Source organism: Staurois parvus, unplaced genomic scaffold, assembly GCF_062004578.1.
Source record: "Staurois parvus isolate SC_StPar_1 unplaced genomic scaffold, SC_StPar_1.0 ptg000388l, whole genome shotgun sequence".
NCBI classification, from domain to species: Eukaryota; Metazoa; Chordata; class Amphibia; order Anura; family Ranidae; genus Staurois; species Staurois parvus.
The window spans coordinates 2,244,263-2,260,967 of NW_028318184.1; the positions used below are offsets into that span (position 1 = coordinate 2,244,263).

The 16,705-nt window shown below is 47.1% G+C and overlaps 1 protein-coding gene across 2 annotated transcripts in view; it reads left to right on the top strand.

Moving 5' to 3' along the window:
• The first annotated feature begins 432 nt into the window (after positions 1–432).
• Positions 433–16,705, top strand: part of RCAN2 (regulator of calcineurin 2) — a 258,378-nt gene continuing 242,105 nt past the window's right edge. For both annotated transcript variants that reach the window (XM_089685907.1, XM_089685906.1), the window contains exon 1: positions 433–564. The gene's annotated coding sequence lies outside the window, so the exon portion shown is untranslated. The remainder of the gene's footprint in view (positions 565–16,705) is intronic.

Below are 16,705 nucleotides of genomic sequence, written 5' to 3' on the forward strand. Positions count from 1 at the left end.
GAGTGTGTTGTGTGTGCACTGACTGTGCTGTGTGCGCTGTGTGTACTATGTGTGCTGTGTGTACTGTGTGCGCCGTGTGTACTATGTGTGCTGTGTGTACTGTGTGCGCTGTGTGTACTATGTGTGCTGTGTGTACTGTGTGTGTGCGCTGTGTGTACTATGTGTGCTGTGTGTACTGTGTGTGTGCGCTGTGTGTACTATGCGCTGTGTGTGCGCTGTGTGTACTATGTGTGCTGTGTGTACTGTGTGCACTGTGTGTGTGTGCTGTGTGTACTATGCGCTGTGTGTGCGCTGTGTGTACTGTGTGCGCTGTGTGTGTGTGCTGTGTGTACTGTGCGCTGTGTGTGCGCGGCGTGGAGGCTGCATTGTGCTCTCCTAACAGTGGGCAGAGTGGAGTTCTCAGGTTCACAGCACAGGCAGAGAGTGGGAGTGGAGTGGGCGGCTGCCCATTGGCTGCCCTGTGTGACACTCATGCAGTGGGGGTGGGCGGGCTGAGTGTACAGGAGCACAGTGTGCAGGGACAGAGCAGGGAAGGACGTGGAGCACACAAGAGCAGCGCTGCAGGTAGGAGAATGACAGGGACTGGCATCATGGGAAGGAGGGGGGCTCAAGCCTTTGTTGGCAGCTGCTTCATTTGCACCACACTGGTTTCTATTGTGGCGTTTGTCCCTGAAGGGTTAAATCTCACGCTAAACCTCAGGTACAGCTGAGCCGGTAAGGTGAGGGAAGAGCTGACGGGTGTGCATGGTGACAGGGTGACGCAGGCTGACACAGGGGGGGACAGGGAGAAGAGACCGCCGAGAGCGCACACTTTCTCTGGGAAGAGGAAGCAGAGATCAGCAGCGAGGACTGATTATCTCCGCAGCCTCTTCACCGATCTGGTCTGGGGGGAGGATACAGCGCTTAATATAGAACGATGCTGCATGAGAAGGGACCGCCGGCGCGGCTGGGAACTTTCCCTAGAAGCTGACACTCTAACGGCTGGTTGTCTTGATGCGAATCTAGGAAACATCAGAAAATTCCATCCGAGAGTGGTAAAGACATGGTTCACGATGCGCCCCGCTCCGTAGTCAGGGTACCGGTTGCTCTCAGATCCCTTTTGGCGGATGATGTATCCATCACAATGATTATCTGGAATAATAAAGATAACACAGCAAAGTAGAAGAAAAAAGGTTAGAAAGAGGAAAAAAAATGGCAAGGTAGAGAAATCTCATCATAGATGGCCATCCCAGGACTCCATGTCATCCCTACACAGAATACAAACTGCTGACAATTACAGGCAAGAGGTCCATATCCAGGATGGTGACAACACATCCCCAAACGTTGTCATCCTTCACCTTCCACAACACCGAGCCATTGTGTTTGTGATGTGTACGTGTTGTCATCATCCTGGACATGGACCTGTTGCCTCTGCATTGCATGACTGGGATTGTCAGTAGCTGCAATATGTATACCTGGGGTGGCGATCTCCCAGCCTTTACTACATACATATCTCATGAAACGTTTTGAATGCAATTCCATTTTTTGCTTCTTTTGTTGTGCTTTATTATTTATATATTGCCTTATTCTGGGACTTTTATTCTGGCCATAGATTGTCATTTTCTTCCCTTCATCCTGGGTTCACACTGATACGGTGAGGAATTCGCAACGTTTTCTGTGTGAATTCCGCACCGCATCAGAATCGCACCCCGTTCATGCCAACCGCTGCGGGTGTGTATGTTAACAGCACCCCAAAAGTGATCCACAAAATGTGCAGAATCGGATCGCATAGGTGTGAATACCCGTGCGATCCGATTCTAGTGCAGACCGAAAAAAGAGTCCTGCGTGTTTTTGCTGCGTTGCGATTAGAGCCATAAAGGGCAGCACAGTGGCTAAATTCTTAGCACTTCAGCCTGGCAGTACTGGGGTTGTTGGTTGGAATCCCAACCACAGCACCACCTGCTTGGAGTTTGCATGTTCTCCCTGTGCCTGCATGGGTTTCCTCCGGGTACTTTGGTTTCCTCCCACACTCCAAAGGCATGCTGGTAGGTGAATTGGCTCCTGTCTAAATTGGCCCTAGTATGTGTATGTATGAATGTGAGTTAGGGACCTTAGATTGTACACCCCTTGAGGGTTAGGGACTGATGTGAATGTACAATATATATGTAAAGCGCTGCGTAAATTGACAGTGCTATATAAGTACCTGAAATAAATAAATAAATAAAAATACAAATTGTATAGCTTCGATCGCACCGCAAACAAATCGCATGTGATTTGCACCGGAATGCGGTGCGGTTCCTGTGTGAATCACATGCAATATACCGCTCCGCATGTATGTGATCCCAGGCTTAACCGCAGGTGGAAGGACAGAAAATCCCTCAAATCCCCCATCAGTGACAGTCATCCCTCCCACTGCACTATTCTGACAGCAGGAGGATTCCTCACCGACAGAATACAATGATCACTGCTAGCGGCGATAGCTGCCAGCAGTGATCACATGAAAAAAATCCCGACAGGCTGGATGTACTGAAGTCGTTCGATAGATTGACTTCAGTACAACCAGCCTGCCCACACATAGAATGAAATTCGTCCGGGAACCAGGCAATTTTTGATTTTTCTATGGCTGGCTTTGGGACTTGTTCACACTAGCCTTGCTGTCCGAAGAGCGATTCGTATTTGGACCACTCTTTAGAGCATTTGAGAGATGATGAGGAGGCGTTTCATTGCCTCCTCGTCGTCTACTTTGACCCCCTTGAACCCCACACTAGTACACCGCGAGCATGTGCATTGCATGTGGCTGTGGGACACTTGCAGAACAACCTCATTCACTTGAATGGGTCCGATTTGGCAGAAGCTATATCCACCGAAAGTATAGGGAGTAAGATTCCTACATGTGTACACCCCCGGCTTCTGCCTCTGGGGTAGCAGATGGGAAAGCAGTAAAAGCATGGCTCAACTGTGGGATTTTATCACCCCCAACAGCTAGCATGAACAAGCCCTTAAAGTGTTATTACACCTTTGCTGATAAAAATGAATATGCTAGCATACCTTATTTTCTTGCTTCCTCCCGGTCCCCCTTTTTCTGAGCAGACATTCTTTGCAGCAAAAGTGGTTTTGTAAAGATTGGTGTCCATAACATCTGCTTCCAGGGTGGCTCCACTGGCTTGGAAGGTTTCCCCAGTGCCACCCTGACGTATGCAGTCCCGGGTGGGCCTTTCTTATTTTGTGCGGGCTCGGGTGCCAGCCATTGGGCATGCATGGGCAGTGTGGAAGGGCGTAGTTCTCATTGTGCCTGCTCGGGTGCCGGCCATAGGGCATGCATGGGCAGTGTGGCAGGGCGTAGTTCTCATTGTGCCTGCTCGTTTTCCGGCCATAGGGCATAAATGGGCAGTGTGGCAGGGCGTAATTCTCATTGTGGCTGCTCGGGTGCCGGCCATAGGGCATGCATGGGCAGTGTGGCAGGGCATAACTCATTGTGCCTGCTCGGGTGCCGGCCATAGGGCATAAATGGGCAGTGTGGTTGGGGTCCTTAGCAGTGCCTGCTCGGGTGCCGGCCATAGGGCATGAATGGGCAGTGTGGCAGGGCGTAGTTCTCATTGTGCCTGCTCGGGTGCCAGCCATAGGGCATGCATGGGCAATGTGGCAGGGCGTAGTTCTCATTGTGCCTGCTTGGGTGCCGGCCATAGGGCATGCATGGGCAGTGTGGCAGGGCGTAGTTCTCATTGTGCCTGCTCGGGTGCCGGCCAAAGGGCATGAATGGGCAGTGTGGCAGGGTGTAACTCATTGTGCCTGCTCGGGTGCCGGCCGTAGGGCATAAATGGGCAGTGTGGAAGGGCGTAGTTCTCATTGTGCCTGCTCGGGTGCCGGCCATAGGGCATGCATGGGCAGTGTGGCAGGGCGTAGTTCTCATTGTGCCTGCTCGGGTGCCGGCCATAGGGCATAAATGGGCAGTGTGGTTGGGGTCCTTAGCAATGCCTGCTCGGGTGCCGGCCATAGGGCATGAATGGGCAGTGTGGAAGGGCGTAGTTCTCATTGTGCCTGCTCGGGTGCCGGCCATAGGGCATGCATGGGCAGTGTGGCAGGGCGTAGTTCTCATTGTGCCTGCTCGGGTGCCGGCCATAGGGCATGAATGGGCAGTGTGGAAGGGCGTAGTTCTCATTGTGCCTGCTCGGGTGCCAGCCATAGGGCATGAATGGGCAGTGTGGCAGGGCGTAACTCATTGTGCCTGCTCGGGTGCCGGCCATAGGGCATAAATGGGCAGTGTGGTTGGGGTCCTTAGCAATGCCTGCTCGGGTGCCGGCCATAGGGCATGAATGGGCAGTGTGGCAGGGCGTAGTTCTCATTGTGCCTGCTCGGGTGCCGGCCATAGGGCATACATGGGCAGTGTGGCAGGGCGTAGTTCTGATTGTGCCTGCTCGGGTGCCGGCCATAGGGCATAAATGGGCAGTGTGGCAGGGCGTAATTCTCATTGTGCCTGCTCGGGTGGCGGCCATAGGGCATGAATGGGCAGTGTGGCAGGGCGTACCTCTCATTGTGCCTGCTCGGGTGCCGGCCATAGGGCATGAATGGGCAGTGTGGTTGGGGTCCTTAGCAATGCCTGCTCGGGTGCCGGCCATAGGGCATGAATGGGCAGTGTGGTTGGGGTCCTTAGCAATGCCTGCTTGGATGTCATCCTAACGATGTGCATGAGCAGTGTGGACAGGGTGCCTACAGTGCCTAGGGTGTGCATGTGTAGTGTGACAGGTAGACAGTGGGGTTGCAAGTACAGTTGGCCCAGAGCTTAGTAAATGAGGGGAAGCTTCACTTGGCAGGAAGTGGACTTACAGTGCACACTTCTCAACTGGAAGTTCGGGGAAGTGTCTGTGTGTGACCTGGAGCTGGCGGCGAACATTGGACACCAACATGAAGCAAAACTGTGGTGAGGCTCCATGCACACACTAACATGTTTTGAAGCTCCTAGAAGCTATCATGGGCATTTTTTTTCTGCACCTAAAAGCTAAATAGTGTTATCCTATGGGGGTTATTTACTGAAATAGTGCAAAGTGCACAATCTGGTGCAGCTCTGCACAGAAACCAATCAGCTTCCAGGTTTTATATCCAAAGCTTAATTAAACAAGCTGAAGCTAGAAGCTGATTGGCTACCATGCCCAGCTGCGCAGGATTGTGATTGCAGCATTTTTAGTAAATCACCCCCTATGTGTCCATGCACACTATTTTATGCTGGAAGCATTTTTGAAGCTTCAGCGTTTAGGAGCAGAAAACAAATGCGTTTTTGTAGAGTTTTTGGGACCTGGCAGGAACAAATGCTGAACGCTGCTAAACACACCCAGAGGCGTCTGAATGCTACTAAAATGCTCCTAGCAGCTTTTTTCAAGCGTAATTTTTCTTCATGCACTGTAAAAACACTAATAAAATGCCAACTCCCTTAAACACTACTAAAACGCTACTGCATGCCGGCACAAAACTCTATTATCAGCGTTTGTCATCCAGTGTCTTTACAACATTTTTTGAGCCTATAAAAACCGCATGGAGCCAAAGCTGAAAAACACGGAGCTTCTAGTACTAGTGTAAGCTTTATCATGTGGACTATTGGCATGCAGCAGATCTGCTAGTTATATACAGGGCATTGTATGCAGGGCATTATTATACAGGGCATTGTGCGCAGGGCATTATATGCAGGGCATTGTGCGCAGGGCATTATATGCAGGGCATTATTATACAGGGCATTGTGTGCAGGGCATTATTATACAGGGCATTGTGCACAGGGCATTATTATACAGGGCATTATTATACATGGCATTGTGTGCAGGGCGTTATTATACAGGGCATTATTATACAGGTCATTGTGTGCAGGGCATTGTGTGCAGGGCATTATTATACAGGGCATTGTGAGCAGGGCATTATTATACAGGGCATTGTGAGCAGGGCATTATATGCAGGGCATTGTGAGCAGGGCATTATTATACAGGGCATTGTGTGCAGGGCATTGTGAGCTGGGCATTATATGCAGGGCATTATATGCAGGGCATTGTGTGCAGGGCATTATTATACAGGTCATTGTGTGCAGGGCATTGTGTGCAGGGCATTATTATACAGGGCATTGTGAGCAGGGCATTATTATACAGGGCATTGTGCGCAGGGCATTATTATACAGGGCATCGTGTGCAGGGCATTGTGTGCAGGTCATTGTGCGCAAGGCATTATTATACAGGGCATTGTGCGCAGGGCATTGTGTGCAGGTCATTGTGCGCAAGGCATTATTATACAGGGCATTGTGCGCAGGGCATTATTGTGCAGGGCATTGTGTGCAGGTCATTGTGCTCAGGGCATTGTGTGCACGGCATTATGGGCAGGGCATTGTGTGCAGGGCATTGTGCGCAGCTCATTGTGTGCAGGGCATTGTGCGCAGGTCATTGTGTGCAGGGCATTATTGTGCAGGGCATTGTGCGCACGGCATTATGCGCAGGGCATTATGTGCAGGGCATTATGTGCAGGGCATTATGTGCAGGGCATTATGCGCAGGGCATTATGTACAGGGCATTATGTGCAGGGCATTGTGTGCAGGTCATTGTGCTCAGGGCATTGTGTGCAGGGCATTGTGCGCAGCTCATTGTGTGCAGGGCATTATTGTGCAGGGCATTGTGCGCACGGCATTATGTGCAGGGCATTATGTGCAGGGCATTATGTGCAGGGCATTATGTACAGGGCATTATGTGCAGGGCATTATGTACAGGGCATTATGTGCAGGGCATTGTGTGCAGGTCATTGTGCTCAGGGCATTGTGTGCACGGCATTATGGGCAGGGCATTGTGTGCAGGGCATTGTGTGCAGGGCATTATTGTGCAGGGCATTATGTACAGGGCATTATGTGCAGGGCATTATGTACAGGGCATTATGGGCAGGGCATTATGTACAGGGCATTGTGCGCACGGCATTATGTACAGGGCATTATGTACAGGGCATTATGTGCAGGGCATTATGTACAGGGCATTATGGGCAGGGCATTATGTACAGGGCATTATGTGCAGGGCATTATGTACAGGGCATTATGGGCAGGGCACTATGTACAGGGCATTATGTACAGGGTATGCAGACTCATTCTAATGACTACATTGATTAGACTTCTATTGTCCTGTAAGCAGAAATCCATACAACAGCAGACCAGGGGCGGACTGACAACTCCAGGGGCCCCCCGGGCAATAGGGGATCATGGGGCCCCGTGTCCTTGCTCACACTCAAAGTACACCCCAAAAAAGCCTATAAAAGGTACCAGGGGCATTTCATGGGGCCCATTACTGTCCCCGGGTGCCCGAGTGCTGGAATGGTCAGTCCGCCCCTGCAGCAGACTCATTTATATTGCTGATTAAACTATTTCCCATGATTATCATCACATGTGTATTGCAGATTTTACATTATGCGCGGCTCATTGCCACCTGTCATCATGTAATGAGGCTTCCATGTGGCCGGGGACCAGTGATATATTGTCCATCGCAGGCTGCACACATGAGAGGGTTAAAGGACACTATTCATGAGGGACATGGCGGATGTCACTGCTACTTATTCTGCAAATTCTGTCACTTTTGCCGTCTTGCTTTCATACTTCGTGTACCTTACCTTGGATAAGTAAGCACTACTCTGAGTGTACAGCTATGCCTGCATGTTCCAGGTTAGGGACTGTCTAGCTGGTCAGTATATAACCCCCCCGGTTACATCAAGCCCAACTTTGAAATCGTACGACTTAAAGTGAAGTTGCACAATTTCACAGTCGGGTGACATGCCGATTTCAGGTGCGATTTGCAAGATATCTGACACACATGTCTATGCAAATCGCACCAAAAGCAGTGCATGTACTACTTTAGAAATCGGTGCGGCTCCGACCAAGTGGGAACCACATCGATATGACCGCATGCCAAGTCGCACCCGATGTGACCGGGGTGTAAGTCAGACAACTAGAATCTTCAGAAGGGGGTTGCCAATCACAGCCCCAGTGTGTATTTCTTGGAAGGGTTGCTTTAGCCATTTTGCTGCCGGAGCAGTTTTTTTTTTTTTGCGCACATGACACAATCTGCATTTTTGGCTAGAAAATGTCTTAAAACTCTGAAAACATTGATAAGTATTCAGAATTCAGAGACCTTGTAGAATATAATGAAGGTAGTTGTGTTTTTTTTTATGTTGCATGATATGAAATGATCCTGCCAATTCCTTCATTTTCTGTTCTAGGGTGACAACGCGCTCTGAGCTGCTTCCTAACCAGGAGCAGTGTTGTCACCCTAGGATGTGCTCTGGAGCAAAACTTGTACATGCTGAGGTATAGTCGTCATGTACAGCTTGATTGCAGTGCCACCTACAGCCTGGTGAATGACAGCAGCTGCTGAGACTTAAAGTGGAGTTTCACTCACTTTGTAAAAAAATAAAAGTCAGCAGCTACAAAAACTAAAACAGCCACTCACTTGTACCACGATCCCACGGTGCCCCCACCGCAGCTCGTTTCACTGGCCGTCCTGTATTCCAGGTGACGGCATCTTCAGGGTGGGCAACCGGCTGTGACAGCTTGCGGCTTTACAGCCGGGTACCCACTGAGCATGCGAGAGTAGCACTGCACTTCCTGAATGGCCCCATTGTCTTCTGGGATCTGTCACCTTGGAGGAGGGAGGGGGGAGGACAACTTCTGTTTCCGTTCACCTAGGCGATCGCAGCGGAAGTGGGAGTGGGTACCTGTCAATTTCAGGAACCCGCGCTCCCCCGCTCCCCAAAGATGCCAATCCTTAATGGGGAGTGGGGGACTTTCCCTTTTGGGTGGAACTTGGCTTTAAAGTGTTACTAAACCCACAACAGTACAATCAGTCTGTATATACAGTAAAGCATGCTTGTTATACTCACTGTGGAACCTAAGGGGTTAATCCTCTGTGTAAAAAAGCTGTTTGATGCTGTCTTCTCTGCCCCTCTTCTTGTTGAAATGACCACCTGATACAGACTGAATCTCAAATCACTTGCACATGATCAGTTTGGTGTGTATTGCTAGAGAGTTTTTTTTTTCTTGGGAGAGTGCATGTGATCAGCACAGGGCCAATCAGCACTGTCTAGACAGAGGGTCAGAGGTTTCACATCCTCCTAGAGCAGAAAGAAAACTTCTCCTACAAGCTTTAACTAGTCCTGGGCTGGTCACTGATAGAAGTCACAAGACTTCTGTAACTGCTGATGAGAAAAGGTATTTAGCAATTTATATTTACTAAAATAATTGCATTTCCATGTTTTCTGTACTGTGAGAGACTAGATATAGTGAATGCAGGGTCCTGGGAGACTGGATATAGTGAATGCAGGGTCCGGGGAGACCAGATATAGTGAATGCAGGGTCCGGGGAGACCAGATATAGTGAATGCAGGGTTCGGGGAGACCAGATATAGTGAATGCAGGGTTCGGGGAGACCAGATATAGTGAATGCAGTGTCCTGGGAGACCAGATATAGTGAATGCGGGGTCCTGGGAGACCAGATATAGTGAATGCGGGGTCCTGGGAGACCAGATATAGTGAATGCAGGGTCCGGGGAGACCAGATATAGTGAATGCAGGGTCTGGGGAGACCAGATATAGTGAATGCAGGGTCCGGGGAGACCAGATATAGTGAATGCAGGGTCCGGGGAGACCAGATATAGTGAATGCAGGGTCTGGGGAGACCAGATATAGTGAATGCAGGGTCTGGGGAGACCAGATATGGTGAATGCAGGGTCCGGGGAGACCAGATATGGTGAATGCAGGGTCCTGGGTTTAGTAACAACTAAGGTTTAACCACTTTGCCCTCCAGAAGATTTACCCCTCTTCCTGACCAGGCCATTTTTTGCAATACGGCACTGCGATACTTTAACTGACAATTGCGCGGTCATGCAACGCTGTACATAAATTAAATTTATGTCCTTTTTTCCCACAAATAGAGCTTTGTTTTGGTGGTATTTGATCACCTCTGCATTTTTTGTTTTTGTTTTTTGCGCTATAAACAAAGACTGAAAATTAAAAATAAATAAATAAATATTTTGGACTTTTTGCTATTAAACATGTCCAATAAAAAAATTTAAAAAATCAAATTTAGTCATAAATTTAGGCCAAAATGTATTCTGCTCTATGTCTTTGCTAGAAAAAAAATATCAAAATTAATTGGTTTACGTGATAGTTATAGCGTTTACAAATGGCGGTATAGATACTGGAATTTTAATTTTTTTTTACTAGTAATGGCGGCGATCAGTGACTTATTGCCGGACTGCGGCGGGCATTCTGACACTGGGGGGGAACTGACTAACTGCCACTGACATCCCAATGACACTAATACACTAATAAAGCACTGACACTGTATTAATGGCACTGGGCAGGAAGGGGTTAACATCTGTGGTGATCAAAGGGTTAACAGGGATCGCTGATAATCACCGAGTCCCGGCCAAAAATCAGTGGCCATAACCCGGTGATCGACATGCCGAGGAGCCAATAGCGGCATGGGTAGGGAGCGCGCATGCACAGCTACAAAATCACATGATTTTGCGCATCCCTGCCACCCTGTAGCAGTACTTCTGTACTCTGTAGCAGTACTATAGGGCGGTTGGGAAGCGGTTAATAGCTGCACTCTGGCTAGCCACATCATTGAGGAGAGATGAGCTTCCACATCTACTGTATGCATCTGGTGGGCATTTGGGGTACATTGTTTGCTCGAACTACAACAGAAAAGCATTTCATGGCTTTTTTCAGATGATTGCAAAATGCATGGACTGACAGTGGGGAAAGCAAATATAATTGTGGTGTGGATCACTAGGGGGAAAACCAGCAGGAGGAAGGAGGTCCCGATTCACTATATACAGACATGGCCAAAAACATTGGCACCCCTGCATTTCTGTCAGATAATGCTCCACTTCGCCCAGAAAATTATTGCAATTACAAATGTTTAGGCATTCTCCTGTTTATTTCTTTTGTTTGTATTGGAGTGACAGAAGAAAAGAGGAGGAACAAAAATCCAAATCTGACACATTCCACACAAAACCCCAAAAATGGACTGGACAAAATTATTGGCACCCTCAATTTAATATTTGGTAGCACACCCCTTGGAAAACAAATAACTGAAATCAATGGCTTCCTGTAACCATCAATGAATTTCCTATACCTCTCTATTTTGGAGCGCTGTTCTTTGGCCAACTGCTCCAGGTCTCTCAGATTGGAAGGGTTCCTTTTCCCAACTTCTGTTTTGAGATCTCTCTACAGGAGCTCTATGGGATTGAGATCGGGACTCATTTCAGTTCAGTACTCTCAAGCTCTTTGTCTGAAGCCATTTGTGGGGGCTTTTTGACATGTGCTTTGAGTCATTGTCCTGCTGAAAGACCCCTGACCTCTGACGGAGACCCAACTTTCTGACACTGGGCTCTACATTGCACCCCAGCCTTCTTTGGTAGTCTTCAGATTTCATACCATGCACTCGGTCAAGACATCCAGTGCCTGAAGCAGCAAAGCAACCCCAAAACATCAGTGACCTCCACCATGTGTGACTGTAGGGACTGGATTATCTTCTTTAAAGTCCTCATTTCTTTTTCTGAAAACAGTAGAATGATGGGCTTTACCAAAAAGCTGTTAATTTCTTTCATCTGTCCACAGCACATTCTCTCAAAAGGATTTTGGCTTCCTTAGGTAACTTTGGCAAACTCCAATCTGGATTTGTTATGTGTGTGTCAGTAGTGGGGTCCTCCTGGGTCTCCTACCATAGCTTCCTTTTCCATTCAGATGGCGACGTACAGTGCGAGCTGACACAGTTGTACCCTGTGCCTGAAGGTCAGCTTGAATTTGTCTGGAAGTTGATTGAGGTTCTTTAGCAACCATTCCAACAATCCTTAATCAAGTTTTTTTCTTTCATCCATGTCCAGGGAGATTAGCTACATTGCCATGGGCTGTAAACTTCTTGACAATGTTGCACACAGTGGACACAGGAACATTAAGATCTGTTGATACAGGTGAGTTTAATTAGAAATTACAGGAGCTTCACAAACTTGGAATGCAATTATTTTTTACAATTTGTAGAAGGTACCAATAATTTTGTCCACTCCCTTTTTGGGGTTTTGCGTGGAATTTGTCAGATTTGGCTTTTTGTTTTTCCACGTTTTGTGTCATTCCAATACAAAGAAAAGAAATAAACATGAGAATGCCTAAACATTTGTAATTGCAAATTACAAGGCAAAGTGGTGCATTATCTGACAGAAATGCAGGGGTGCCAATATTTTTGGTCATGATTGTGGATTTTCAATTATCACTAGAGAGATCACCAGCAGGAGGAAGGAGGTTCTAATTCCTTTATATACATCTTTAGTTATCTCTAGAGGGGTCACCAGCAGGAGGAAGGAGGTTCTAAGTCCTCTATATACATCTTTAGTTATCTCTAGAGGGGTCACCAGCAGGAGGAAGGAGGTTCTAAGTCCTCTATATACATCTTTAGTTATCTCTAGAGGGGTCACCAGCAGGAGGAAGGAGGTTCTAAGTCCTCTATGTCACATATGTCAAACACAACAGCCGTGGGCCGTATTCAGCCCTCAAGACTATTTATTGCGGCCCTCGCACCTCTCTTGCAGCTGCAGTACTCCCCTTATCTCTGCCACCACCTTCGCTAGATCCTGCGCTTCTCTGCGCAGCAGCAGAGAGGTTCGTCTCTTGCCCCCCATCTCAGGAGTTGGCTGCAGAGAGGAGGACAGAACTTCTCTTACAGATCCTGTGCCCCTCTGTACAGCCGCAGCACCCCCTCTTATCTAATTAGAAATCAACCACCTCCTATCCTACTATAATTACCCTATAACACAAACAACACCTTCCCCTGAAGGTGTACCAAACTATATATATGACAGTGTTATTAACAGATGTTCCAAAGCAAATTATAATCATATAAATACCCAATTATTGTAAAATAAATCCACTACCAATATAAAGTCCACTATGATTTTTATGTAAATACGCAAAATGTCCCATCAATAACTCCAACGGTGTTCAAAATTAGTCCACCTCAAAAAAAAAGAAAACTCATATAGTGCATTAACCTTTATCAAATAAACTTTATCTATGCTTCCTCCAGTGAAAATAAGTAAAAGTTGTGAAAAAACGTGAACCACACGTGATCAGTGAAAAACCACTTCAATGTGCATAACACTATTTCAGTGCCACATCACAGAAAACTCCAATATAAAAGGGTGTATCTACTTCTAAAAGCAGTGAGGATACCCTTACCAACTTCCCAATATAATGGGCTTTGTAGTCATCCAGGAAATTCACAGGCTGATCCACTCAGGAACCTCTGCTGTATCACGCAGCCACCCCACTCTCTAGATTCCTTAGACACTTTGCTCCCAGTGTCACCAAAAAAACACAGGACATAGTGTGATACCGCCAATAAAATAAGTAACATACACTTTATTAAAACTGCTCACATTGCCAAAGCTTTTTAACCGCATTAGAGGGAGTACAGAAGGTATAGGAATCTCACGGTCATCCAGGGAGACTCGTCCCGTTGCTCCTGCTCGATCTCTCCCTTATCAGAAATGGCCGCCAGGTAACTTCCGGTTTCCGGGAAAACGTCTCGACGTCACTCCACCTTGACGCGTTTCGTCATCGACTTAGTCATGACGGAGTGACTAATTTTGAACACCGTTGGAGTTATTGATGGGACATTTTGCGTATTTACATAAAAATCATAGTGGACTTTATATTGGTAGTGGATTTATTTTACAATAATTGGGTATTTATATGATTATAATTTGCTTTGGAACATCTGTTAATAACCCCCTCTTACCTGCCTTCCCTGGTCTCAGCATTCAGCAGACTTCGGCAGCTGACTACAATCCTCTTTTGGTCCACCTCCAGACCCTGCACTTTCTGTTTCCCAGGGATCATCAGAAAGAGGAATGAGGTCTTAATTCCTCTATATAGATCTTTAGTTTTCACTAGAGGGATCACCAGCAGGATGAAGGAGGTCCTGATTCCTATATATAGATCTTTAGTTATCACTAGAGGGATCATCAGCAGGATGAATGAGGTCCTGATTCCGCTATATAGATCTTTAGTTATCACTAGAGGGATCACCAGCAGGAGGAATGAGGTCCTGATTCCTCTATATAGATCTTTAGTTATCACTAGAGGGATCACCAGCAAGGATGAAGGAGGTCCTGATTCCTCTATATAGATCTTTAGTTATTACTAGAAGGATCATCAGCAGGATGAGGTCCTGATTCCTATATATAGATCTTTAGTTATCACTAGAGGGGTCACCAGCAGGAGGAAGGAGGTCCTGAATCCTCTATATAGATCTTTATTTATCACTAGAGGGGTCACAACCAAGGAGGAAGGAGGTCCTGATTCCTCTATATAGATCTTTAGTTATCACTAGAAGGATTACCAGCAGGAGGAAGGAGGTCCTGATTCCCTATATAGATCCTTAGTTATCACTAGAGGGGTCATAACCAGGAGGAAGGAGGTCCTGATTCTTCTATATAGATCTTTAGTTATCCCTAGAGGGATCACCAGCAGGAGGAAGGAGGTCCTGATTCCTCTATATAGATCTTTAGTTATCACTAGAGGGATCACCAGCAGGATGAAGGAGGTCCTGATTCCCTATATAGACCTTTAGTTATCACTAGAGAGATCACCAGCAGGAGGAAGGAGGTCCTGATTCCTCTATATATAAATCTTTAGGTATCACTAGTGGGATCACCAACAGGAGGAAGGAGGTCCTGATTCCTCTATATAGACCTTTAGTTATCACTAGAGGGGTCACCAGCAGGAGAAAGGAGGTCCTGACTCCTCTATATATAAATCTTTAGGTATCACTAGAGGGATCACCATCGAGGAAGAAGGTCCTGATTCCTGTATATATAAATCTTTAGTCAGACCTCATTTAGAATTCTTTGTCCAATTCTGCAGACCTCACTTACAAAATATATTGATAAGATAGAATGAGTCCAGAGATGGGCAACAAAAATGATATAAAGTATCAGGAGAGACTGCAAGAAACTAAATATGTCCAGCGTGAAGGAAAGTAAGTGGTGACATGACTGAAACCATTAAATTTGAACTCCAGGGAAAAGCAAAAGTTACCCTTACAACGGGGCTTCCTCTGCACTGCAAGGGCAGAACGCTTGTTTATGTCTAGGGTACCAATAACAAGCAGTTGTACTTACCTTAGCCCCCGTTCCTGCAGGCTTCCAAAGCTGCTTCTTTTCTCCACTCGGTCGGTCACATTCTAATTTCATCATGTACAACGCAGGGCCAGCAAAAAATAAAAAATGGCGCAGACTAGATGGACCAATTGGCCTTTATCTACCGTCATTATTCTATGTTTGCTTCCACAGGCACACAGGTGAAAAGGGCCAGAGGGAGGGACGTGGTACTGCATGGAGTTTAGAAGGACAAAGTCTTCTTTTTATTTTTTTTAAACTGAGCTCAAGGTATGGGTTGTATTTTCATATTCCAAACCTTTGTGATCACTGTGGAATCGGAGAATCACTCTTGTAGTCGTCATAGTCTTCTGGGTTCTGTTCCAAGCAGCTGCTCTGCTGCATAGTAACATGTGGGGGTTGTCTGCTCGGTCCAGTTACCATTCACAAAATGCCTTGCATTTTCTCAATGAATGTAAGGCACTCTCTGATTGGAGGAGGAGGAGAGGCAGGGTGGGGATGTCATAATCTCCAGGCACAGGATCTGGAAGACAGCAGCGATCGCTGTAGTAATGGTGATTACTACAGTGATTTTCCACTTCCGCAGGTATCCCACAGGTATGGAATAAGTGTACTTACATTAGTCTAGGCTGGGCCAATGTAGCCACGCAGTAAAATCCATGCCTGGAATTCAGCTTTAACCTAACAATGCACCTAACTGGAAATTGAAGATTAGATACATTTTTCTTTCAGAGGCGAGTTTAATTGTACTTGAAATAGCAGCGCTTCCCACAGTGACTAGAAGAGGAAATGCTGTGATATTCTGTATATAAGGCCCATTATTTGTAAAACCACAATGTTCATTCCACTTAGCACGTAGCAGCGTTATTACCAGTGATAAGGCATTAAAGTGTTACTAAACCCCGGACCCTGCATTCTCTATATCTGGTCTCCCCGGACCCTGCATTCTCTATATCTGGTCTCCCCGGACCCTGCATTCTCTATATCTGGTCTTCCCGGACCCCGCATTCTCTATATCTGGTCTCCCCGGACCCCGCATTCACTATATCTGGTCTCCCAGGACCCTGCATTCACTATATCTGGTCTCCCCAAACCCTGCATTCTCTATATCTGATCTCCCCAGACCCTGCATTCACTATATCCGGTCTCCCCGGACCCTGCATTCACTATATCTGGTCTCCCCGGACCCTGCATTCACTATATCTGGTCTCCCCAGACCCTGCATTCACTATATCTGGTCTCCCCGGACCCTGCATTCACTATATCTGTTCTCCCCGGACCCTGCATTCACTATATCTGGTCTCCCAGGACCCTGCATTCACTATATCTGGTCTCCCCGGACCCTGCATTCTCTATATCTGGTCTCCCCGGACCCTGCATTCACTATATCTGGTCTCCCAAGACCCTGTATTCACTATATCTGGTCTCCCACAGTACACACAACATGGAAATGCAATTACTTTAACAAATTTAAACTGCTAAATACCTTTTCTCATTAGCAGTTAGAGAAGTCTTGTGACTTCTATCAGTGTCCAGCTGAGCACTGAT